This window comes from Thamnophis sirtalis, unplaced genomic scaffold (genome assembly GCF_051295495.1).
Source record: "Thamnophis sirtalis isolate CommonGarterSnake01/CBP01778 unplaced genomic scaffold, rThaSir2_p1.2 scaffold_4, whole genome shotgun sequence".
NCBI classification, from domain to species: domain Eukaryota; kingdom Metazoa; phylum Chordata; class Lepidosauria; order Squamata; family Natricidae; genus Thamnophis; species Thamnophis sirtalis.
In genome coordinates this window covers 114,365,473-114,388,183 of record NW_028261384.1, presented here as the reverse complement: position 1 = coordinate 114,388,183, position 22,711 = coordinate 114,365,473, and the positions used below count along the sequence as shown (strand labels likewise).

The 22,711-nt window shown below is 41.8% G+C and overlaps 1 protein-coding gene and 1 long non-coding RNA gene across 2 annotated transcripts in view; one reads left to right on the top strand and one right to left on the bottom strand.

The window, feature by feature from the left end:
* Window positions 1-2,014, bottom strand: part of LOC106540346 (claudin-4) — a 12,529-nt gene extending 10,515 nt beyond the window's left edge. The window contains exon 1 of the mRNA XM_014055422.2: window positions 1,894-2,014. The gene's annotated coding sequence lies outside the window, so the exon portion shown is untranslated. The remainder of the gene's footprint in view (window positions 1-1,893) is intronic.
* LOC106540347 (uncharacterized) lies at window positions 832-22,711 on the top strand. The gene is made up of 4 exons (XR_001312870.2): window positions 832-953; window positions 2,887-3,053; window positions 18,049-18,209; window positions 19,668-22,711. It is a non-coding gene; the product is annotated as an uncharacterized LOC106540347 (long non-coding RNA).

Genomic DNA, 22,711 nt, shown 5'->3' with positions numbered 1-22,711 from the left:
AATATATTGTACTAGTCCATGTATGATATGATATACACTAAATAAATAACTGCAAAACAGAACTTGGGATTTCTTCTTTAGGGCTCTGAAATATTTCAGAGGAATCAAAGTATTTGTTCCCTGGAGGTTTCTTCCCCAACTTGTCTCAGAAAGATATTCACTTTCCGAAACCATCTCTACAGTCCACTTCAAACAGGCACAGGGAGCTCAATTTCAAGATGCACATCGCCAGAATTCAGCTTACTCAATTAAATCCATTTTTAAAAAAAAATAACCTGACATAGTTTTTCTCAATAGGTTGTGCAAATACATGCGAAGTTCCCTGAAAAATGGGCTCCAGCATGAGTCTGGAAGATCAGAAGATTAAATCTCTGGTCCCCATGAACCACCCAAATTGGATCTTGCATCGTTATTCTGGGGATTGGCCCTGGCCTTTGTTTTTCCTGACTTATTCAGAATAAGTTATTTATTTGCGAGTGGCTGGCTGTGTCTGTGTGGTGGAGGCAACTAAAGAAATACTCAAGATTTCATCCTTAGCTTTAGGCATCCTTTTCTTAGGGCGGGAAGAAAATAATTATTTACAGGGAGTTAAGGGAACCTTCGCCAACCGTCACCTCAATCTCACTAGTTCACCTGCCCAACTTCCAAGGAAAAAGCGAGACACGGTCACCGAGTGGCTACGCTCCAGAGAACAAAGGTTCCCCCCCCCCCAGTGGTTTCGGGCGGGGCTCAGGTGGGGGGGACGACAAGAGGGCGGGGACGCCCTGCGGTCTTTTTCTTGCCCTTCAACCGAAACTCGCCCCCCCTCCTCCCATCTCGAGGGCGAAAGGTTTTTTTTTTCCTTCTGCAAAACTAGCGCGCGCCATCAAAACTTCAGGGCGCCACCCAACCCTCTCCCCGATCAAGAAAGAGAAGGGCGGCTGTCTCGTCCATGGGGGAAAGAGAAGACCGCAGTGAGCCAGGTTTTTATGCAATTGCCCACTGCACGATTCCCCCCCCCCCGTACACCTGTCGTTTTGTACTCCTAAGGAAAGGAAAGGAAATTCTCCTACTTCTACCTTGCGTTAGTCCCGCTTTATGGCAGGATCTTAAAAGACGAGAGAAAGGAAAGGGAAAATAAACTCGACGGGGGGATGGATATTCAGGATCTTTTGTCCGAAACCCACCAGTTGGGATTAAAATAGTTTTTTGTCCTATAGAAGGAAGATCACTTGAGTTTCAATTCCCGAATCTTGGCGGCTGCATGTTTTTTTTCGGGATACTTTTTTTAATTATCTTGAATATTACTAGCCGCCCAGACTCATGAATTAGAGATGGGAGGAGATATAAATCCAGTAAATATAGGAAGCAAATAAATAAATGAAGATGAACGGTGACCGTATTCAATACAGCTGGTTAGAATTTGGGATTAACTCCCCCTCCCGCAAAGTACATTTGGGATAAGTAGAAACCAACCCAGATCCATTAGGCACCAGCGCGCCTTGGCGCTCCCTGGCTCTCAAAACAGCAGGTTGTCCTAAACGCCCCGCTAGTAACACGAGGCTCTTCTGAGCTGGAATAGAGAACAGGTGTCGGGTTCGAGTCTCCCTCCTCTCTTTTAAAGCCTCTTAAGATTGGAGGCATAACAAAGGTGTTTTGGCGCCACTTCTACACACAGCAAACACTGCCACCTGATCCAAAAGTTTTCAAGACTGATGAAACTCAGTTTTCATATCGCTAGATGATCGCCACCGCTGCAATATACAAATGCGAGCATTTAAATATATATACAGTGCGTATATATATCTATATACTCGCTCTCTCTGTGTGTATATGTATATATGTGTGTGTGGTATTCCGTTCATACCAGGAAAGCCAAATATTCCTTCTCCCTCATCAAGACCCGACTCTTACCTGTTCAGTTAGAGATAAAGTTTCAAGTTCGTTTCCACAGCCGGATACGACGCTGCAAAGGATAAATGCACGCACCTTTCTATATGGGGCCAGCTATATACCCCTCTCGTCCCCCTCATCCCTCCCCAAACCACACCCCTCCCATCCCGTGATGACGTCACCGACAGGTGAAACTGGCGACTTGGGACAGGAAGCGAGACGAGAAACAAGACCCCAAAGAGAACGAGGGAGGCGGGGGTGGGGTGGGGTGGGGATTTCGGCTGTTTGAACGCAACATGCTTGGACTAGTATTGCGGTTCCTCACGTTGATTGGGATCGAAGAACGAATCCCGGGCTTTAGCGGGGCTGGCCAAAACCTTGCAAGGCGAGATTGAAAGGGAGAAGTGACTAGTCAGAAAGGACGTTTCTAGGAACTAGTTTCGCGTTGAATCAGAACGTCCTCTGTTTTCTTTCAGGAATACAACGAGTATCTTTATTTATAAGCCGAGGTTAAGCAAACCACGGCTGCACGCACTAGGTTAATATGGCCACTTTGAAACCAAGGAGTTCTGATGATCTTCATTTACAAATGGTTTGGGGTGATCCTTTTCCTTTGAGATGACTTCTGCTCTTTGTGCCTGCCTGTCTGTCCACTCACCCACCCACCTTTCCATCCATCCATCCATCCATCCATCCATCCATCCATCCATCCATCCATCCATCCATCCATCTATCTTTCATTCGTCCATAAAATCAGAAGTCTGGCCACACCTTTTCCAACCAGCAAATGTTAATAAAAGGTATAGGTTTTCATGAATGGCATCTCACAATACCTTATATCTCTTAATGAACTTTATTAGCTGGAAAAGGTGCCATAGGAACTTACTGGTTTTTTATTTTATTTTTTGTGTCACTATAGACTAATGTGGCTCTCCTACTCATTCCATAAATGGTACTCGGGACTTTGTCCTGTTATTTCACTGATTTATTTGCAAAGCTTTCTGTCTTTTCCAGCTACAAAGAGACCTTCTGTCAGAGGACCTTGGATTGAGTTTTGGTAAACTGCCTTCTGTACCTGATGGGAGAAGGACCTCTGCCCCCTCATCCAAGGCTTCAGATTAGGGCTCCTGGACGCACAGACAAGCAAGTCACTGTTCCAGCCACAGTTACTCCAGTCTGTGGTATGAATGTACTAGTATTGTTCTGTTTTACATGATAGTGGTGGATGAAAAGAAGTCGTTTGATCATGCAGGTAGAACATTTAGAAAGAAGCACTGTAGGAAATAGGGGCTCAGTGGCTAAGACATTGAAGGTTGGCAGTTCAGCGGTTTGAATCCCTAGCGCCACTAGGGATTCAATGCAGTGAGATCCCGTGACTTGTCTCAGCTTCTGCCAACCTAGCAGTTCGAAAGCATGTAAAAATGGAAGTAGAAAAACTGGAACTACCTTTGGTGGGAAGATAACAGTGTTCTCTGTGCCTTTGGCACTGAGTCATTCAGGCCACATGACCTCAGAGACATCTTCTGACAGCGCTGGCTCTTCAGCTTTGAAACAAAGACGAGCACCACCCCTAGAACTGGAAATGACTAGCACAAGTGTGAGGGGAACCTTTACCTTATGGTAGAAAGGAGAGATTCAGTTCAATTCTGCCTTAAGTACAAAGTCAGTGGGGTGACCTTTGGTCTGTCAATCTCTCTCAGATTTAGGAAGGAGCCAGCATTTTTTAAAAGCCTTGGGGGGAAAAAACTGCAGCAACTTGTCCAGGCAGTTGCCCGGACTCAAAAACAAACTTGAAACCTCCACCACCTCCCTCCCAAAAATGTCCCTATATTACTGCTATTGCCAGATTTCAGGTTAACTGATGGCACAGAAAGATTTGGAATCCAACCGTCCTGCTTTCTGTCCTCTTCATGTGCTCAGATGTTTTTCAGACATGGTAAGATAAATTCTATGGATTTGTGTTTCAAATTAACTCTCTAAAGTAACAATGTTTGAGGGTGAAAGTTTGCTCTCTGAGCTTGTTTGTTGGTTTCCAAACATTTCTTTACCAGGCCAGGTAACATCTTCAACAGAGTTTAGGGCAGGGGTCGGCAACCTTAAACACTCAAAGAGCCCAAAGGTCCTAACCGGAACCCCCACTCCCGGTTCAATTCTGGAGCTGGCTGGAAGTCTGGTTCCCCTACCATAGAGTCTCCTCCTAGCAGGGCACCCTTTTTCCTCTACCTATCTCAACCAAAAGCCCTATCAATTGTGAAGCCGACTGGCATCAGGGAGCCACAGCAGAGGGGTGAAAGAGCTACATGCAGCTCTAGAGCTGTGGGTTGCTGATCCCTGGTGTAGGGGATTTCAGTGTTCTTCTGTTTATAAGGGCTTCAGGTGTGGGTATGTCAAGTGAGGGTCTTGTGATGGATCAGGTTATGTTCGTCAGCATTGCAATAACAATGTTCTTATGAGACTCATCAGTTCCAGCCTTAGTGTTAGACAAAACAGGGCAGTTTTTTTTTCTACTGTCAGATACAAGTAGTCCTTAACTTACGACCACAACTGAGTCCAACGTTCCCATTGTTAAGGGAGACATTTGTTAAGTGAGCTTTGCCCCATTTTACGACTTTTCTTGCCACAGTTGTTAAGTGAATCATTGCAGTTGGTAATTTAGTTAGTAACCCGGTTGTTAAATGAACCTGGGTTCTCCATTGACTTTGCTTGTGAGAAGGCCGCAAAAGGTGATCCCATGAGCCAAGGTGGCGCAGTGGTTAAATGCAGCACTGCAGGCTACTGCTAGATCAGCAGGTCAGCGGTTCAAATCTCACCGGCTCAGGGTTGACTCAGCCTTCCATCCTTCTGAGGTGGGTAAAATGAGGACCCAGATTGTTGGGGGCAATATGCTGACTCTCTGTAAACCGCTTAGAGAGACCTGAAAGGCCTATGAAGCGGTATATAAGTCTACTGCTATTGCTATTGCTATGGGACTCAGCAATGATGGTAAGTATGAACCAGTTGCCGAGCACCTGAATTTTTCAGTGCCGCTGTGACTCTGAACAGTCACTAAACCAGTGTTTCTCAACCTTGGCGACTTTAAGTCCTGTGGACTTCAACTCCCAGAATTCCCCAGCCAGCTGTGCTGGCTGGGGGATTCTGAGAGTTGAAGTCCACAGGACTTAAAGTCGCCAAGGTTGAGAAACACTGCACTAAACGAATTGTTGTAAGTCGAAGTCTACCTGTAACAGGGTCCAGGGATCAGGAATAAGAAATTGGGGAACAAAGCAAGGTAGAATGTCATGTGCCTATTAAATTGCCCCCTAAGGTAGCCGCCTGATTTCCCATGGGCATCCTGCTTGTTATGTCCAAGTGAAATTTGACTGTTGGTATCAACCTTTATGCCTGAGCTGGATGGGTGGGTGGTTGCTTTGTTTGTGCTTCAGGCAGCAAAATGTCTTGTGCAGGTCTTGAGTGTGTGTGTGTGTGTGTGTGTGTGTGTGTTGAAGTATGAAGGTGTAAGTGAATGTGAGTGTCAGTAACTCCTCCCTCCCATTGGTATGCCATTATCCGTGGGTTTGCACAAAGGAATGCAACCTCTGGAATAAAAGAAGTCTCCTTCCCACTCCTCTTTTATAAAAATAACCTCTGCAAAACCAGACAAAAAACCCATCTGACGCAACATCCAAGGCCGTCCGGAAGGCTCAGCGGTTACTAGAAAACTAGCGCTTAGAGGTTCGCTACCTCCAAACATGGGATTTTTTTCCTTTATGTTGCTGGAAGCAACCCCCCCACTCCCCCTTTAAAAAGCATCAAAGCAGGTAAAACCTTCATTTGAGGCTGCAGAGCCTGAAAATAAGAGAGCAGTCCTAAAGATGTGTCCCCACCAGTTTGCTCTTTTGAACTGCAAAGGGACTTCATTCTTCAAGTGTGCTTAGGAACACAAAGAAGAGTTAATTTGGAGACCACTGGAGATCTACATTCCTGAGTTTCTGGGACAACAAGGAAGTGAATAAGGCGGTTGGGGGCTGGGAGCCCAAATCCGTTTCTGTGAGGAACAAATAAGGGATCTAAGAGCTATATTGCAGGTTAAAACACTTGGTGACCCAAATGCTTTTGAGCATACGTGACACTCCTTTTTCTTTACCTGGCATTAGGTATCCCTCCTTTGAGATGAGGCGAAGGACTTTAGGGGTACCAATTGGGATTGTGTTTCCTCATTCGGCTGAACCACAATGTGGTTGATTCGGCTTTAGCATGGAAATGAATGTGCAAATCCTGCCTTAGTGTTATGATGATTCAACACTGGATCCTTCATTTATTAATTTGGTATTCGTGATAAGCTTAGGTTAGATAAAGGTAGAACTGTGGCTTTGATCAGCATGCAAGCTAGTGTGCCAGTTTCTTGGGGTTAGATATCTGAAGAACAAGAAAGCGTGCATATATGTGCGCACATACATACACAAGAGCATGCATGCACACACAGGAGTTGAATAAACCCCCTGGTGGGTGTGAAACTATCCCCTTTTGGGGCATGACAATGAATGTTGCAAATGTATATAGCTAAGAGATCCGGCCCTTTCATTTCTGGGAGGAGGAGGAGGAGGAGGAGGAGGAGGAGGAGGAGGAGGAGGAGGAGGAGGAGGAGGAGGAGGAGGAGGAGGAGGAGGAACAGAAAAGTGGAAGCTGTTCAGAGAATGAGCTGTGGGATGTCTGGTGGTTTTAACAACAGCATCCTAAAGAAAATCAACAAAGGGGGATTTCCTAACACCCACAGTATGTTTGGCCAATTTTTCCATAGTTCACCATCAAGAGTAATGAAAGATGGCACGAGGTTATGCTCTTTTGCAACATTTTGTTAGTCCTAAATCGTTCATTGCCTTAACTCTACACTTCGTTTTTCTCACAAATAGGAGTTTGCTACAAAGTCTTGCTACAAAACAGAAAATAAAACTTGGTCTCGGGGGGGGGGGGGGGGAGAGATAAAAGCTAGCCTTAGCTTGTTATAAGAATATCAAATTTTGTTTGTGAAGAAAAGATCATGGAATGTGGCCATATTAATTGTCATAACAAAAATAATACCCCTAAGTTTGCATCACAAACAAAGCCATAATGATCCTTCCGGAGGCAATCCGGGAAGGCTGACCAGAGCTGTTGATCATGAAATGCTGACCAAGATCCTTTCTTCACAATGATTTTCTACCCCAGGGTTTTTCAAACTGGTTTTCAGCAGAACTGAAAACAAACTGGATGTGAGAGAAGAAGGGCAAAACAAATCCACCCCCACCCAGAAAAAGTTCATTCAAAGGCAAACAATTTTTTATCCCTAGAGAAGTGGCATTTTTTTTAACCTTGACAACTTGAAGATGGGTGAACTTCAGCTCTCAGAATCCCAACCAGCATGAAGGTGAAAGTGACCCCACCTTCAAGTGGCCAAAGGTGAGAAAAACTGCCCTAGAGTTTTGCCTCTTGATCAGGGGATCTGCGGTTAAAAAAAAACCCACTATAGGTAGTCCTCCACTTACAATCAGTTGTTTAGCAATCGTTAGAAATTACAACAGACCTGAAAAGCTACCTAAAACCCAGTTCTGAAATTCTAATGACACTCTTCCGGACTTCTCCAAAGTCATATGACTGCATTTTGGGTGTTTGGCAACTGGCCAGCATTTATGGCAATTTGCAGTGCCCCATGTCATGTGATCACAATTTATGACATATTTGCTGGAAACTGGCATTTACATTGTAGCAAAAATTGTCCCATAGCAAACTATGGGTTCACTTAGCGACTGTTGCAAATGATGTAAAATTGGGTTGTATGGTGACCTGCTTTAGGACCTTCATGACTTATGACTGCAATTGACAGGTTCCATTATGGACATAAGTCAAAGACTATCTGTAACAGGTTCAGCAGCCTAAAACCCTGTTCTATGCTCTTATATTTTAACCAGATTTACCTGGTTTATTTACCTTTACCCAGGATTTGCGTATCTGTCATTCTTCTGTGTGTGTGGTTTTTTCATCTGGATGAAGTTTAGCTTGCTTGCAAATATCTCAAAATAGTGAATTTTTTTTAGGTGCAGATATCCTGAATGCTGTTCTCAGTTTTTACAGTATACAGCCCAAAACATATGGGGCAGATGAGCCTAGTACTACTCAGTACATTCTGTGATGAGTGCCATATTATAATGTCATCATTTTGCTTTTAATTGGAATACTAATTAAAAATATTGGCATCATACACTTAAAGACTACTATAATACCGGTATACTAAGTTCTCATTATCATTTAAGTAATGTATTTCCATCCTAATTAAGCACTTACAAGCAAAGAAAATGTAAAGTAATTGGTAAAACTGGTAATCAGAGTTAAATCAATAAACTAATATAAGCGTTATCTAAATTATACAACACACAACAAATACAGTGGTACCTTGGTACTCAACTACTTTGAAACTCTTTGGTTTTACTATTCAATGCATTTTGATAAGACAATTTTGTCTCAGCACTCATGGTTTGTTTGCTATGCTAAAACCTGATTTGTGACCCAATACATTATTCCTTAAGGGAAATTTTTTTTTTGCATGCATCATTATTGGTACTCTTTCTGCCATCAGGAATCAATTTATGATCAGCACCGAAGTTCCACTGTGCAATACACTGGAGTTTTTTTGGGGTGGGGGTGGGGGGGATAAACAATGTTATGCAAAGAGCCAAAGTAGTATGCCTAAGAAATTAGATGAGCTGCCCGGTGTACATGTGAACTGAGGTGGTGCAGTGGTTAGGGTGCAGTACTGCAGGCCACTTCAGCTGACTGTTATCTGCAGTTCAGCGGTTCTAATCTCACCGGCTCAAGGTTGACTCAGCCTTCCATCCTTCCGAGGTGGGTGAAATGAGGACCCAGACTGTGGGGGCGATATGCTGACTCTGTAAACCGCTTAGAGAGGGCTGGAAGCCCTATGAAGCGGTATATAAGTCTAACTGCTATTGCTATTGCTTCCAGTTTCTGGTGCAGCAAGTTGGTCATATATATCAGCCAGCCGGTCTTCAACATGTATGCATTCCAGAAACCAGAAGACCAGATAGCTTGTTCACATGCGTGTGCCAGAAATCAGAAGAGCACACATGCGCACTGGGCAGCTAATATTCCAATTTCCAGTGCTTCCGCACATGTGAAGACCAGCTGTCCAGCGGGCTGGAACCCGAAAGAGCAACGGGTGACGATTCACGTGCCCAGAGAGATGGCTCTGTGTGCCACTTCTGGCATGTGTGCCATAGGTTTGCCGTCATGAGACTATATTATTCCTTGTGGGGAAAAATATTTGGTACTCATCATTTTTGGTACTCATCACAACTCCTGGAACCAATTAACTAATTAACAATGGGTATTGAGGTACCATTGGATTACACTTTTCAAGTTTCTTCAATTTCCTCTCACATCTTTTCAAACAGTATTCTGTCAAACACCTTTTCAGCCACGCTTAACAACCTTATTCCTTTGTGGATTTTACATTCGTTTTTATTATCTTTCCCTCTGCTTAATCCTTAAGGTAACAAACAAAACAAAATAGGAACAAAAACAATTCTTTCAATTTTCAGATAACAATGTTTGCATAAGTATTAAGCAAGAGTCACATTTTGAGATAGGCAGTTACTGTATATAAACAAACAAACAAACAAACAACATGCAGCCATTCCATAAGCCAGGGGTGATGCCTAAAAATTAAGTACATTTGTATGATGGGTGCACATATCACAAAGTAATCAAGCCATTTCATGGACTGAAAGGATTTGTCTCCTTTCTGACAAACTGCAATCTATCTGGAATGGTTTGACAGAATTTCCAGAAAGCTTGTTATGTTTATTTCAGGTCCAAAAAAAAATACATTCTCTCTTTTTTGTTGTTTCTTTTGAGTGCTTCTTGTATCTTGGAGTCAGATAAATCCCTGCAGTTTTCTTCACAAGATTTCAGAAGTGCTTTGCCATTGTCTCCTTCCCAGGGCTGAGAGAGAGTGACTGGCCCAAAATCACCCACCTGGCTTTGTGCCTAAAACAGAACTGGAACTGACAGCCTTCTGGTTTCTGGTCTGATGCCTTAAGCACTACACCAATCAACCTTTCACTTTTTGCATAAAGGTTTCTCTCGCACATAAGGACTAGTTATTCCTGGCTCCAGGGGGCGGTGCCCCTCTCCATTTCTAAGCCAGAGTCAGCGCTGTCCAAAGATGTTTCTGAGGTTATGTGGCCGGCATGACTAAATGCCGAAGGCACATGGAATGCTGTTACCTTCCCAACAAAAGTGGTCCTTATTTCTCTACTTGCATTTTTACGTGCTTTCAAACTGCTAGGTTGGCAGAAGCTGGGACAAGTAACGGGAATTCACTCCATTATGCAGCACTAGGGATTCGAACCAGCAAACTGCTGACCTTTCTGATCGACAAGCTCAGCCTCTTAGTCACTGAGCCACTGCATATCCCCACTATATTTCCATATTCATTTTTTCTGTAGATCTGCACTGAATACCATAAAAAAACCCATGGTTTTCAGCCTGAACCTCTCATTGCAGGAAAATTAATTATGCTTTTTGATTAATTTTTCACATATGCTCGTGAATCAGCTTGTGCTTAAATCGGGTATTTGTAACAGATCTTTTCCTGAACAGATGCCCTCCAAACAATTATCATTCTTGATCATTTCCTGGATGGCTCAGCTGCATTTTCTCTTTTCTTTCACCTCTTTCCTACTGATCCATTCGTATCGGGTGACCGAAGTGTTTCTGCCCAGCAATCACCTCATACATTTTTGCCCTCAAGCTCATCCCGCGTTCTTCTGTTATCACCCTTTCCCTAGAGCAGTGATGGTGAACCTTTTCAACACCAAGTGCCCAAACTGGAACTGCATGCATGTGTGTGTGCCTCACTGCCAGAAACCTGAAGGCCAGCTAGCCACCAGATGCATGGCTGGTTTGGGGGGGGGGGGGTTGGACCATTTCCAGGCCATTTTTTGGGCTGTTTTTGATGCCCAAACAATGCACTGGAAACGCCCTGTTTTGGGCTGGTTTTGAGGTCTTTTCCCCACCTTTTTCTGGCGCTGCAGCACCCGTGAAGACCAGCTGTGCATGTGCACACCAGAAGCCAGAAGAGCAGCTGGCGATGGCGTGCATGCCCACAGAGAGGGATCTGCGTGCCACCTCTGGCAATACTAGAGCAGTGACCCCCAACCTTAGTGGCTTAGCAGCCTGGGGAGGGAGAGGGGAACTGGGACATGTAAGCAGCAGATGTGTGCGCGCACACACAGATCCACTTGCATGACTGGCGAGTTTACGCTGGCTTGCCTCTTCTGTAGTCTGGATCCAAAGAGGCCACGGTCCAGTAGTGGGGCCTGGCCTGGGGACCCCTGCCTAGACCACAATGAAACCACCAGCCACCAATTCCTATTCTCATTAATGTTGAAAACAATCTACACAATTATTTTAGCTCTTTCATTCACAATGAAACACACAGCTTCACTTTCAAGCCTGCATCCATCGATATATATTTTTTTGTCATAGAAGCAGACCATCTTCATAGACACCAATTACATCCTTCCTCCTCCTCCTCCTCCTCTTCATTGCACAGACACATAGCATAGCTTACATTTTCCTCTCTTTCATTTCACAATGTAATTGGTGTCCTTTAGTATAGATAGTCCCTGAACAGTGGTGACTTAGACAGGTACGCCTGGTATGGGCATACTGGTCCCTGCTGGAAGCACCAGGTACCGTTCAGGTGCTGCACTCCAGAGGGCCCAGCTACCCACCTGCGCTCCTTACCAGTATTTGAGGTTTTCGGGGCTTCTGTGCACGGAGCGTACAGTGCCTGCGCAATGCTTCGCCGAGCAACTGGAGCATCACAGAGACGTTGCAGGTGGTAAGTAGCATGCCTGCACTGCGTGCATTCATGTGGTGGTGGACGCCCAGCCCCGTTGCACCGTACTGGTTGCAATGGGATCTGGAACCCACCACTGTCCCCGATTTACAAGTTTTCAATTAGTGACACTATTAGGACAGTGACTATTTTTCACAGTTATGACCGTTGCAGCATCCCCATGGTCACATGATCAAAATTCAGATGCTTGGCAACTGACTCCTATTTATGACAGTTGCAGCATCCCAGGGTCACGTGATCCCCTTTTGCTATCTTTTGGCAAACAAAGTCAATGGGGAAACCAGGTTCACTTAACAACTGTGCTACTAACTTATCAACTGCAGTGATTCACTAAACAACCGTGGCAAGAAATGGGGTAAAACTCACTTAACAAATGTCTCACTTAGCAACAGAAATGTTGGACTCAATTGTGGCCATAAGTCAAGGACTACCTGTAACAGAGTCCTATAAACAAGACCACTTGGGAAGAGGAGCAGAGATGAGAAATTTGCTCCTGCTCCAGAGTAAATCTAGCCTTTCAAGAAAGACAAATTTTCAACCAAGAATTGGATAGATCATGCTAGTTGGGTAATTTTGGAAGTTGAGGACTTGTATTTCTTCATCTTGGATATTCCAAGTTAAAGTTTCTCTTATACCTACTCCAGATGGACTTCTAGATATTGTCTCTAGTTCACCTTCATGGATTTGGTTCCTGAAGGGTTGATATCATGGTAAACACTCTGGCTGGTTAAGGTGAATACATTCATTCATTATAAATCGTTATTATGACCTGGTAACACACCTACAATTAAATCAATTGCAACTCACTATGGTGGCTATTACATAATATGCTAAATCAGACTTAAGCAATCGTATAAAATATAGGGTAGTTTCACAAAACATCTTAAGCAATGTTGTCCTTTGTGTACTTAAATATGTGGGATGAAGCCAGTCACCCTAAACCATGTTTAAGAATTAATGAGTTTTATTATAGCGTATGATGTGAACTTGATAAAGAGAAGCAAACATATGCACACAATCCATGTAATTATATACAAATCTTCCACAAGGCTATGGCAGTGGTCTCATAATTGGATGCCCAATTTTTCTATGCAGGCTATTGCCTCTGGTGTTGCTTCATGTGATCTTCTACGGCAGGGGTCTCCAACATTAGCAAATTTAAGACTTGTGGACTTCAAAGCTGGCTGAGGAATTCTGGGAATTGAAGTCCACAAGTCTTAAACTTGCCAAGGTTGGAGACTCCTGTTCTAAGAAACCCAGGTTGTGGACAGTCTTGTACAATATATTTCATAGTCAATTGTAAGAACCCTATCCAATTTCATCTTATTCAATACATTAACCCAGCTGTGGTTTTTCTGAATTGAATAAAATTACTGGAAGCAACATGAATGGCCATCTATGAATCGGAGCAAGATGCATAATACAATAACATGGCACATTAATTCTTTTACTAATCTGTTCGGCACAAGATATTTTTACTTCAAATTCCCAGCATCACCCATTAATATGTGTCCTGGGACAAATGGCTGGAGTTGAAATCCAACACAACGGAAGGGCAGTAGGTTGTAGGAAATTGTGCTAAAGGAATTTTGAAACGCTGATCTACCTCCTCTATTCCTGAGTATTTCTGATTGGATTCTCAATATTCAAACTTTGGAGCATAGTCTGCCCCTTCTCTCTGCCCTTCTGGCATTTGTGGATAATCAACCTGCTTATCTTTTGAACGCATATGCTAAAATAAGCCCCCAAGAAAAAGTCAAGTCACTCCTTTTCTGGTTATCGTGGCCACCCTAAAAAAATTAGAAATAAAGTTTTTATCTCTCTTTCACACTCCCTCTCTCCCTCTCTCCCTCCCTCCCTATCTATCTATCTATCTATCTATCTATCTATCTATCTATCTATCTATCTATCTATCTATCTATCTATCTATCTCAATGTTGGTATCAATATTGATAGAGATAGATAGATAGATAGATAGATAGATAGATAGATAGATAGATAGATAGATAGATAGATAGATAGATAGATACTCTGTTTCCCCGAAAATCAGACCTCCCCAGATAATAAGCCCAATCGGGCTTTTGAACGCATGTGCTAAAATAAGCCTTCCCCAAAAATATTACAACACAAGTAAAGTAGCAGCCATGAGGTGACCATGCTCACTGCCTCCTGCACCTCAAAAGTAATAAGACCTCCCCAAAAATAAGGCCAAGCACTTATTTTGGGGGTCAAAAGAAAATAAGACCCAGATAGATAGATAGATAGATAGATAGATAGATAGATAGATAGATAGATGATAGATAGATAGATAGATAGATAGATAGATGATAGATAGATGATAGATAGATAGATAGATAGATAGATAGATAGATAGATATGGAAATAGGGAGAGAGAGATGATAGAGAGCATGTGTATATGTATGCACACACATGAGAAAGAGTAAAAAAACAAACTTCTATACAAGGATCTTTACTCTGCTTTGTTGTTAAGCATAAAATCAAGTATTTCGCACCCATTTGCTTCTTTAGCGTTAGAATTACTTCCTTCTCTGTCATGTTTGGATTGGATCCTGCAAATCACATATCTAATTTTGACAGATGAGAGGAGGGCAATTTGCCATACTTTAATTTTAATAGAAGAGCATAGAGGTAGCCCATGTTTCAACTTTGGAGGCTCCCTGAGCTTGGTTGTTTGCTTGCAGACATTTCATTGCCCAATTAGGTAACATCAACACAGTGGATATTTGGTTTGCTCCTTGTTTATGTAAAATAGCTTGCCCACCAATATTAGTATGGATGTCCTTTTCTCCATGGAAGTTCCTTGACTGAGGTATAGTTCTCTGCTTGATTGTTCCTCTGGTATTAATCATTGCTTATCTGGATAGGATGTCTTCTGGTCTGCTTGTTTCTTTCTTAAGCTTTTTATTTTCTCTTTTGAATAGAACATAAATGTTATTTATCTCTGTGCATCTATTGATTTATCTGAACACCAAGCATATTCCTGGAAAGTGCAAGAAAGAGAATTTAGAGAAAATTATTACAGAAAATTTTATCACTGTTTTCACAGAGAATCAGAGAGTTTTAAGAACTGGTGGGTGTTTCTTTTCTGGAGGTATTGGGGTAGAGGTTGAAGGACTATCTGTCAGGCATACTGTAGTTTCATTTGTTAGCTTATATATATTCTAAGATTCCTTTCTATAACTTAAATTTGGCAACCTGAACAGCTGAAAAGGTGAGCATGACATTTCCCACTTTCTCTTATCTTTTTGGCCATAGGAAAAAAAAAATCTTATTTTCTGTTCTGATAGGGTTCTTTGTTTTACTGTAAATGCTATGTACATTTTTAATTGGATCTAGGTTTCTTTTCACTAATACATTTTTTGTGTTTCTTGTTTAAAATTTATTTTTATTCTTTTTTATTTAGGAACAGATTTTATATTTACTCAGATTCTAATGAGCCCATTTGCCTCCTGTTTCTGACAAAAAGGAGACATCTACACAATAAATTGGCAAACCCATGTAATTGCTCCCAGGATGTTTTTTTTAAAACTTGAAAGGAGAGAAAAATACAACTCACCTAAATATTTGCCATCTGAGAGGAGTGTGTGAGTCAGTATTTAGAGCTGAGTCAAACCTAAGGATCGAGGAAGAAAATTTGTATGAGGACATGATTGTTCTCAGAGTCATCGGAAGCTTGAGAAAATATGGAAAAAGCTGAGTAACATTTAACATGTAATTGAGGTCTTTATTTATTTATCAGCACAAATATAACAAATGTAACAAAAAGGCAACAGTAAAAAATATTGGGTTTCTGTCTGGATGGTCTCTTGTGACGAGCCGAAGGACAGAGAATGGAAGTGTGACCTTCCTCCCATATTTGGGCATACCGGGGGTTCTAAAATCTAATCTATATATATTGTATTTGTATTTGTAACAAAAAGGCAACAGTAAAAATATTGGGTTTCTGCCTGGATGGTCTCTTGTGACGAGCCGAAGGACAGAGAATGGAAGTGTGACCTTCCTTCCATATTTGGGCATACCGTGGGTTGTAAAATCTAATCTATATATATTGTATTTGTATTTGTAACAAAAAGGCAACAGTAAAAATATTGGGTTTCTGCCTGGATGGTCTCTTGTGACGAGCCGAAGGACAGAGAATGTAAGTAGTGATCTTCCTCCCATATTTGGGCATACTGGGGGTTCTTAAAATCTAATAAATTACTTGGGCATACCAAATACTTGGGCATACCAGGGGTTGTGACTTTAAGTATATACCTCCCACCCTGGCTGGCTGATAAAGGAGTTGTTCTCTGTAGCTCAAATGGTTAACTCCCTGCCTGGGAGGCAATGGAGCACAGGTTCGATTCCCAAACTTGGGTATGGCTAGCTGATGAGAGCTAAATAGCTTGAAATAGATCTATACTAGTCTCCCTTTATTTATTTATCAGCATAAATATAGCATATATATATATATATATACTTAAAGTCACAACCCCTGGTATGCCCAAGTGTGGGAGGAAGGTCACACTTCCACTCTCTGTCATTAGGCTCGTCACAAGAGTCCATCCAGACAGAAACCCAATATTTTTACTGTTGCCTTTGTTATATTTGTGTTTTTATTTATGTCGTTCTCTGTAGCTCAAATGGTTAACTCAAATGGTTAACTCCCTGCCTGGGAGGCAATAGAGCACAGGTTCGAATCCCAGTAAGGATATGGCTAGCTGATGAGAGCTAAATAGCTTGAAATAGATCTATACTAGTCTTCCTTTATTTATTTATCAGCACAAATAAAAACACACACACACACACACACACACACACACACACACACACACACACACACACACACACACACACACACACACACACACACACACATATATATATATATATATATATATATATATATATATATATATATATATATATATATATATATATAATATACTGTGTTTTTCGGAGTACAAGATGCACCGTATAAGACGCACCAAGGTTTTGAAGAGGCTATTTTTTTTAAAGTAGGTAGGTAGATAGAGGGATAGAGAGAAAAAGAGAGAAATACAGTAGGTAGGGAGAGTGAGTAATTAGGTAGTTAGATAGATAAAGGGAGAGAGAGAGAGAGATGGAGGGAGGAGGAGAGAAATACAGTAAGTAGGTAGGGGGAGTGAGTAGTTAGGTAGATGAGAGAGAGAGAGAGAGAGAGAGAGAGAGAGAGAGAGAGAGAGAGAGAAGGTAGGTAGGTAGGTAGGTAGGTAGGTAGGTAGGTAGGTGGAGAGAGAGACTAAGGTAGGTAGGTGTTTCCAGGTATATTTATCCATGTGCTGGAAAAGGAAATAGCTGACAATCTGCAGCACCTAATAGCAGTTAGACTTATATACCGCTTCATAGGGCTTTCAGCCCTCTAAGCGGTTTACAGAGTCACATATTGCCCCCAACAACAATCCGGGTCCTAAGATTTTGTCTCTGCTGGCACAGCATTTGATCAATGTAATTCTCATCAACTACTCTAACTAAAGAGCTTGAAAGGAAAAAAAAGTTTTTGCACTCTGCAAACCTCCCCAAAATGGCCCCCTTTTTAAAAAGGCATGAATAGCCTTTAGGGGGCTCGCAGAGCAACCTGGAAGGATGGAGGGGGGCAAAAATGAGCAAAAAATGGCCCATTTTTCATGAAAACGGGTCCATTAACTGTCAGAAAAATTTCATGCATAGCTTTTAGGAAGCTTATAGAGTGGTGCTGGGGACTGGGGGGGGGGAACGGGCCGTTTTTCTGCCCTCCCCAGCTCCCAGGAGCTCTCTAAAAGCATCCATAAGGCCATGCACGACCATTTTGGTGAAGGGGCAGGGCTTCGGGAGGCAAAAAATGCTGTATTCAGTGTATAAGATGCACTCAGATTTTCAGCCTCTTTTCTGAGGCAAAAAGGTGCACCTTATACTCCGAAAAATACGGTATATAAGATGGGTCACAAATACCATTGACTGGTGCTGTTGGTTGATACAGGTTGTTGCCAGCATCCTAGGTATCAACCAAATATCTTCTTAAAATATATGATGTTCTTAGTAACACAGTTTTTTGCAGTTCCGCTGGTGTTATTGCAGAAAGCTGCAATTTCTTTATGTATTTTGTAAAATTCTTGGACATGGTACCAAGTGCCCTGATGACAATGAGTATCGCTGTTACATGTTTCATCCATAGCTGTGTAGTTTCAATGGCCAGGTCGCAATATTTCATGATTTATTTCTAATTTTTTTTTCTTCGACTCTGGCTTCTCCTGGTACAGCGATATCAATAAACTCTACACTTCAGCCTCTACAACCATGATATCTGGCGTGTTGTGTTCCAAATGATGATCCGTCTGTATTTGAAAGTCCCACAAGATCTTTGCCTTCTCATTTTCGGTAACTTTTTCCACTTTGTGTTCCATTGACTTTTTGGATTCAAGTAAGTCGTATTTTTTACATAATGACCAGTGTATTAATTTAGCAACTTGGTTGTGTCTAGCTTTATACTCAGTTTGTACAATTTTGCTGTGTTCACATATTAAATGTGAAACAGTTTTGACTTTGTTGTTGCAAAGTTGGCAGTTTGGATTGTCAGTGGATTATTGTATCTTTGCTTTCATGGCATTAGTTTGTAGTGCTTGTTCTTGAGCAGCCAGTATTAAACCTTCCATTTCTTTCTTGATGGTTCCCATCTTAAACCATGTCCATGTCAAGTTGTCAACACATTTTCCTTCAATGTTTTTCAAGTGCTGTTCATGCAAAGCTTTGGTTTTCCATCTATTTAATCTGTCATCCAGCTATTTTTCCTTATATTCTGCTTTTGTTTCTATTGTTTTTATACTGTTGTCTACTTTCACAGCCTGCAGCAATTTTTCTGTACTTTGGTTCACATAATCATTCAAACTTCATTTTTCTTCTTCTACAATTTGATGGATTTGCAATAGCCCCCTGCTCCCTATTTTTCTTGGCAGGTGCAACCTGTCGATGTCACTTCATGTATGTAAAGTGTGGTACATATTCAAAAGTTTGCACGTTTTCCGGTTCAAGTTTTCCAGTTCAGCCAAAGTCCAGTTGATGATTCCAGCTGAGTAGCGTATCAGTGGAACTACCCATGTATTAATGGATTTAATTATGTTTTCAGCATTCAGCTTTGATTTTAATATTTTGCAGACCCTCCTGATGTATTCCTTTTCTGTTGACTCTTTGACTTTTCTATTCAAGATGTTATCTGCTTTCAATATGCCTAGGTATTTGTAACCGTCATCCTTTGCTAATGCTTTCACTATGCTTCCTTTCTCAATTTTATTCCTATTTTTTTCTATCTTTCCTCACTGCCTGGATAATATAGCACATTTTTAAAGTCCAAAGTTCATTTTAATGTCACTGCTGAACAGTTGAACTGTATTGAGTATTGATTTAAGTACAGTGGGGCTTTTTGCATACATTTTAAAGTCATCCATGTACAGTAGATGGTTTATTTTGCCCTGTAGGCTTGAGATTTGGTATCCCAGTTTTGTGTTTCATAGGATTATTGTCAGTGGAATTAATGCAATGTTGAACAGTAGTGGTAAAAGTGCGTCCCCCTGAAAAATTCCTCGTCTGATCTTGACTTCACCAATGTTCTCCCCATTTGCTTTTAGAATTGTTTTCCATTTTTGTATATTTGCTTTAAAAATGTACAGAGATTTTTGCTGATTCCAAAGTTTTTCAGACAGGTGTTAATCCAACTCTGGGGTAATGAGTCAAATGCCATATTTAAATTTGTTTTTTCTTCATTTTGCATTTTTAGTACCATTTTTCAATGAGCAGCTGATTTTTTGTTCCTCTTGATTTTTTATAATTTCCTTTTTGTTCTATTGGATACAAACTATTGTTGTTGTTGTTGTTCACTAACTAGAGGAAAGAGGAAACTTGAGAGTTCAGAAGACCGATTCTATATGGAACAAAACTATGACTGAATCTCGATGTTCTGCTTCGGATACCAGGAAGCCACCTCTCCGAAGGAAAACAGGCCGTGAAGAGGATGTGTAGCATCCCAGACAATACTGTGGACCCTGCTCAAGCATCGCTTATATACTATGTAAATTGTGCAAAATTACAACTTGGTGTAATTGAGGCGTATGATGGGAAGATGGCAAGGCACTGTGGCATTGTTGGCTACGGGAAAAAGGAAAAACCAAGACCAAATGGGAGCTCTAACATGGATGACTGCTCATCTTATAACTGTAGAAGAAATGCTGTAAAACTGTCTTTGTGTGTGGTCCTTTGGGAGAAGGAATTCAGGCCATTGTCACAGTTAACTGAGCTGTATTGAAGGAATGCAGAGGGGTGCCAGTGATCTGCAATAATCAGGGTTTCCCTTCATGTAAAGAGCCTGGTTTGGGCTTCCTAAGTTGTAAAGCCTCTCAATGATACTTTACAACTTAGCTATAAATGTGTTGTGCAAACCCAGCCAATTGCAAAAACATGTGTAAAAGGAGAAGCTACCCAAACATCAGTTGGCCTTCAGCATTTTCTGTAGTTTATTTTGCAATGTCTAACGACTGACCCTGGACTCTTGTGGTTAAGTTATAGGATTGAGACAAGGTGGCTGACCGGTAATAATTAATGTTTGTTCAGAGTCATTCCTGTTGTGGGGGGATATGGAGGCTACTTTGTTAGAACTAGTAATCCCAATAGTAGTTGAGTCCCCCTATAAGAATAAGGTTCAGGCGGCCTCTGGTTCTCCTTCTGCGCCAGGGAGAACCCCAGTCTATCTGCTATGGGCAAAAACAGAACAAACCAAAAGCACATAAGATCTGAACTTTATTTCTATTATAGATCAGGTCTGCATGTTGGTAGTTGCTAGAATATTTCTTAACACCTTTTTAGTTCTTGCAATAGGCATGACTACCAGATAGCTGTGTCTTCGAAGCCCAGCATATAGCTCTGGCATCAGTATTAACTGAGTGAAGTTTAATGAGATGCGCTCTGGATAGTAAGGATTCCAATAATGAGGCATCAAGGCAAACTCCTGGACCAAAGCATGAATCAGTGTGCCCTAGCAATTCCATAGGCTGGATACTGATGCAAGAGGTTCCGGGTTTTTTGCATGAAAAGGATAGGTTGTGTTTGCAAAATTCATTTAAAAAGTCCTATAGTGGGACTCAAAAGACGTACATAGCCCAATCTTATTCAATGGGGTTCAAGCCATGCAAAGATAGTCCTCCCTACAATTGGGATCTTCGATTCCGTTGCTAGGCAAACCTTCAATATCACTTCTGCTGCAGTCATTAAGCAATCATCCATGGTTGTTAAATGAGATATTATATGACTGAATTTTACTGTACGGCTCTCCATTGACCCAGCTTGCTGGGAAATGTGTGATTGGTGATTACATGACCATACAATTTTGCAATGGTGCTAAACACCTGTTAGTTGTGAAGTGCCCAAATCTCAGTTATATGGCTGTGGAATGCTGTAATGGTCACAAACACCTGCCACTTGTGAAGCACCTGAATCTTGGCCATGTGACCATGGAGGCACCTTGATGGCCTTGAGTGTGAGAACTAGTCATAAAGTTACTTTTCCGGCTGTTGTAACCTTGATGGTTCCTAAACAGGACAGTTGTTAAGCGATGACTACCTGCATTGGGAAATAAATTCATGGACTGTTCTGACCGAGGCTTCCCAAGAACATGAAGCAAACTCCTTGTTCCAACAAAACCCCTTTTTATTAATTTACTGTGAATTCTGCTCATTCACATCCAGCAAGGTCTTTCAAGGGACGATTTATAGTCACAGACCTTATCTGGCTTGGAGAGCTGACATGCCGATATCTGCAAAACTTGGCAAGAAGTCTCAGAGAGTCACAAGCCAATTAAGTGAACTAATTATCTCCTACAAACTCCTCTCCCCTTTCGCTCCTCTTTTATTTCCTCTGGGAGGTCCCATTGTCCACCTGTGGCCTTACTCCCAAGCCGACCCCTGTTCTTTAACTGTTCCCTTTGTCTGGCAACTCGGTGCATGCACACACTGGGAACAGGCTCCAGCTGTTCATCTGCCTCACTGATGTCTGACTCAGAAGGCAGCTGATACCGCTCTGGCCCACCTCTGCCACCGATACAGAGCCTTCATCAGAGCCTTCCCCAGACTCCAGGACTGGCCCATGTTCCTCCCCAACCTCCTCACTGTCCGAATCTGCAGGCCACAACATGGACCATGGTATGTTAGATATATACAGGCAGGAAGGAATCTACTGTATTGCATTTAGAAGAATCATATGTACAGTCCATCCTTGCTTTAGACTGTCAGAGAAAGTGATATACAGGTAGTCCTCAAATTACAATCCTAACTGGGCCTGGCAATTACAGTTGTAAGTGATGACAGTTGTAAAGTGGGTCTCTACATGACCAGACCTTATTTTATAACTTTTTTCTGATGATTGTCAAAAAAATCCCGTTGCTCATTTTGGATTGTTTTTGTTTTTTTGCCACAATTTGGATGCACATACTAGTTTTTGCTAAAAACTGGACGTACATGCTGGTTTCTGGCAAAACCATCATACACTATATTGCCAAAAGTATTCGCTCACAACTAATTCTGATTATGGTGGATGGGTGAGTGAATACTTTTGGCAATATAGTGTATATTATGGTAATATGACCACCAATAGCAGCTGTAAATGTGAGCCAGCCGCTGAACACCCAATTTGCAGTTATGTGGCAGAGAAAGATTGGGCAAGTCAAGGGAAGGAGTCAAGTGGGGAATTGTTCTAGAATCTCCATGTAGGCACAAGAGGGCAAGGTCTGACCCTGCCTTTGAATTATATTGAACCTTATATAGTCTGGCCCAGGTGCAAGCCACCAGTCCGAGAACATTCCTGTATTATAGGCATGAGCAGTAACATAGCTAATTGAACTCTTCACTTGTGGATATGAGTGTTTATGCCTGAACAACATGT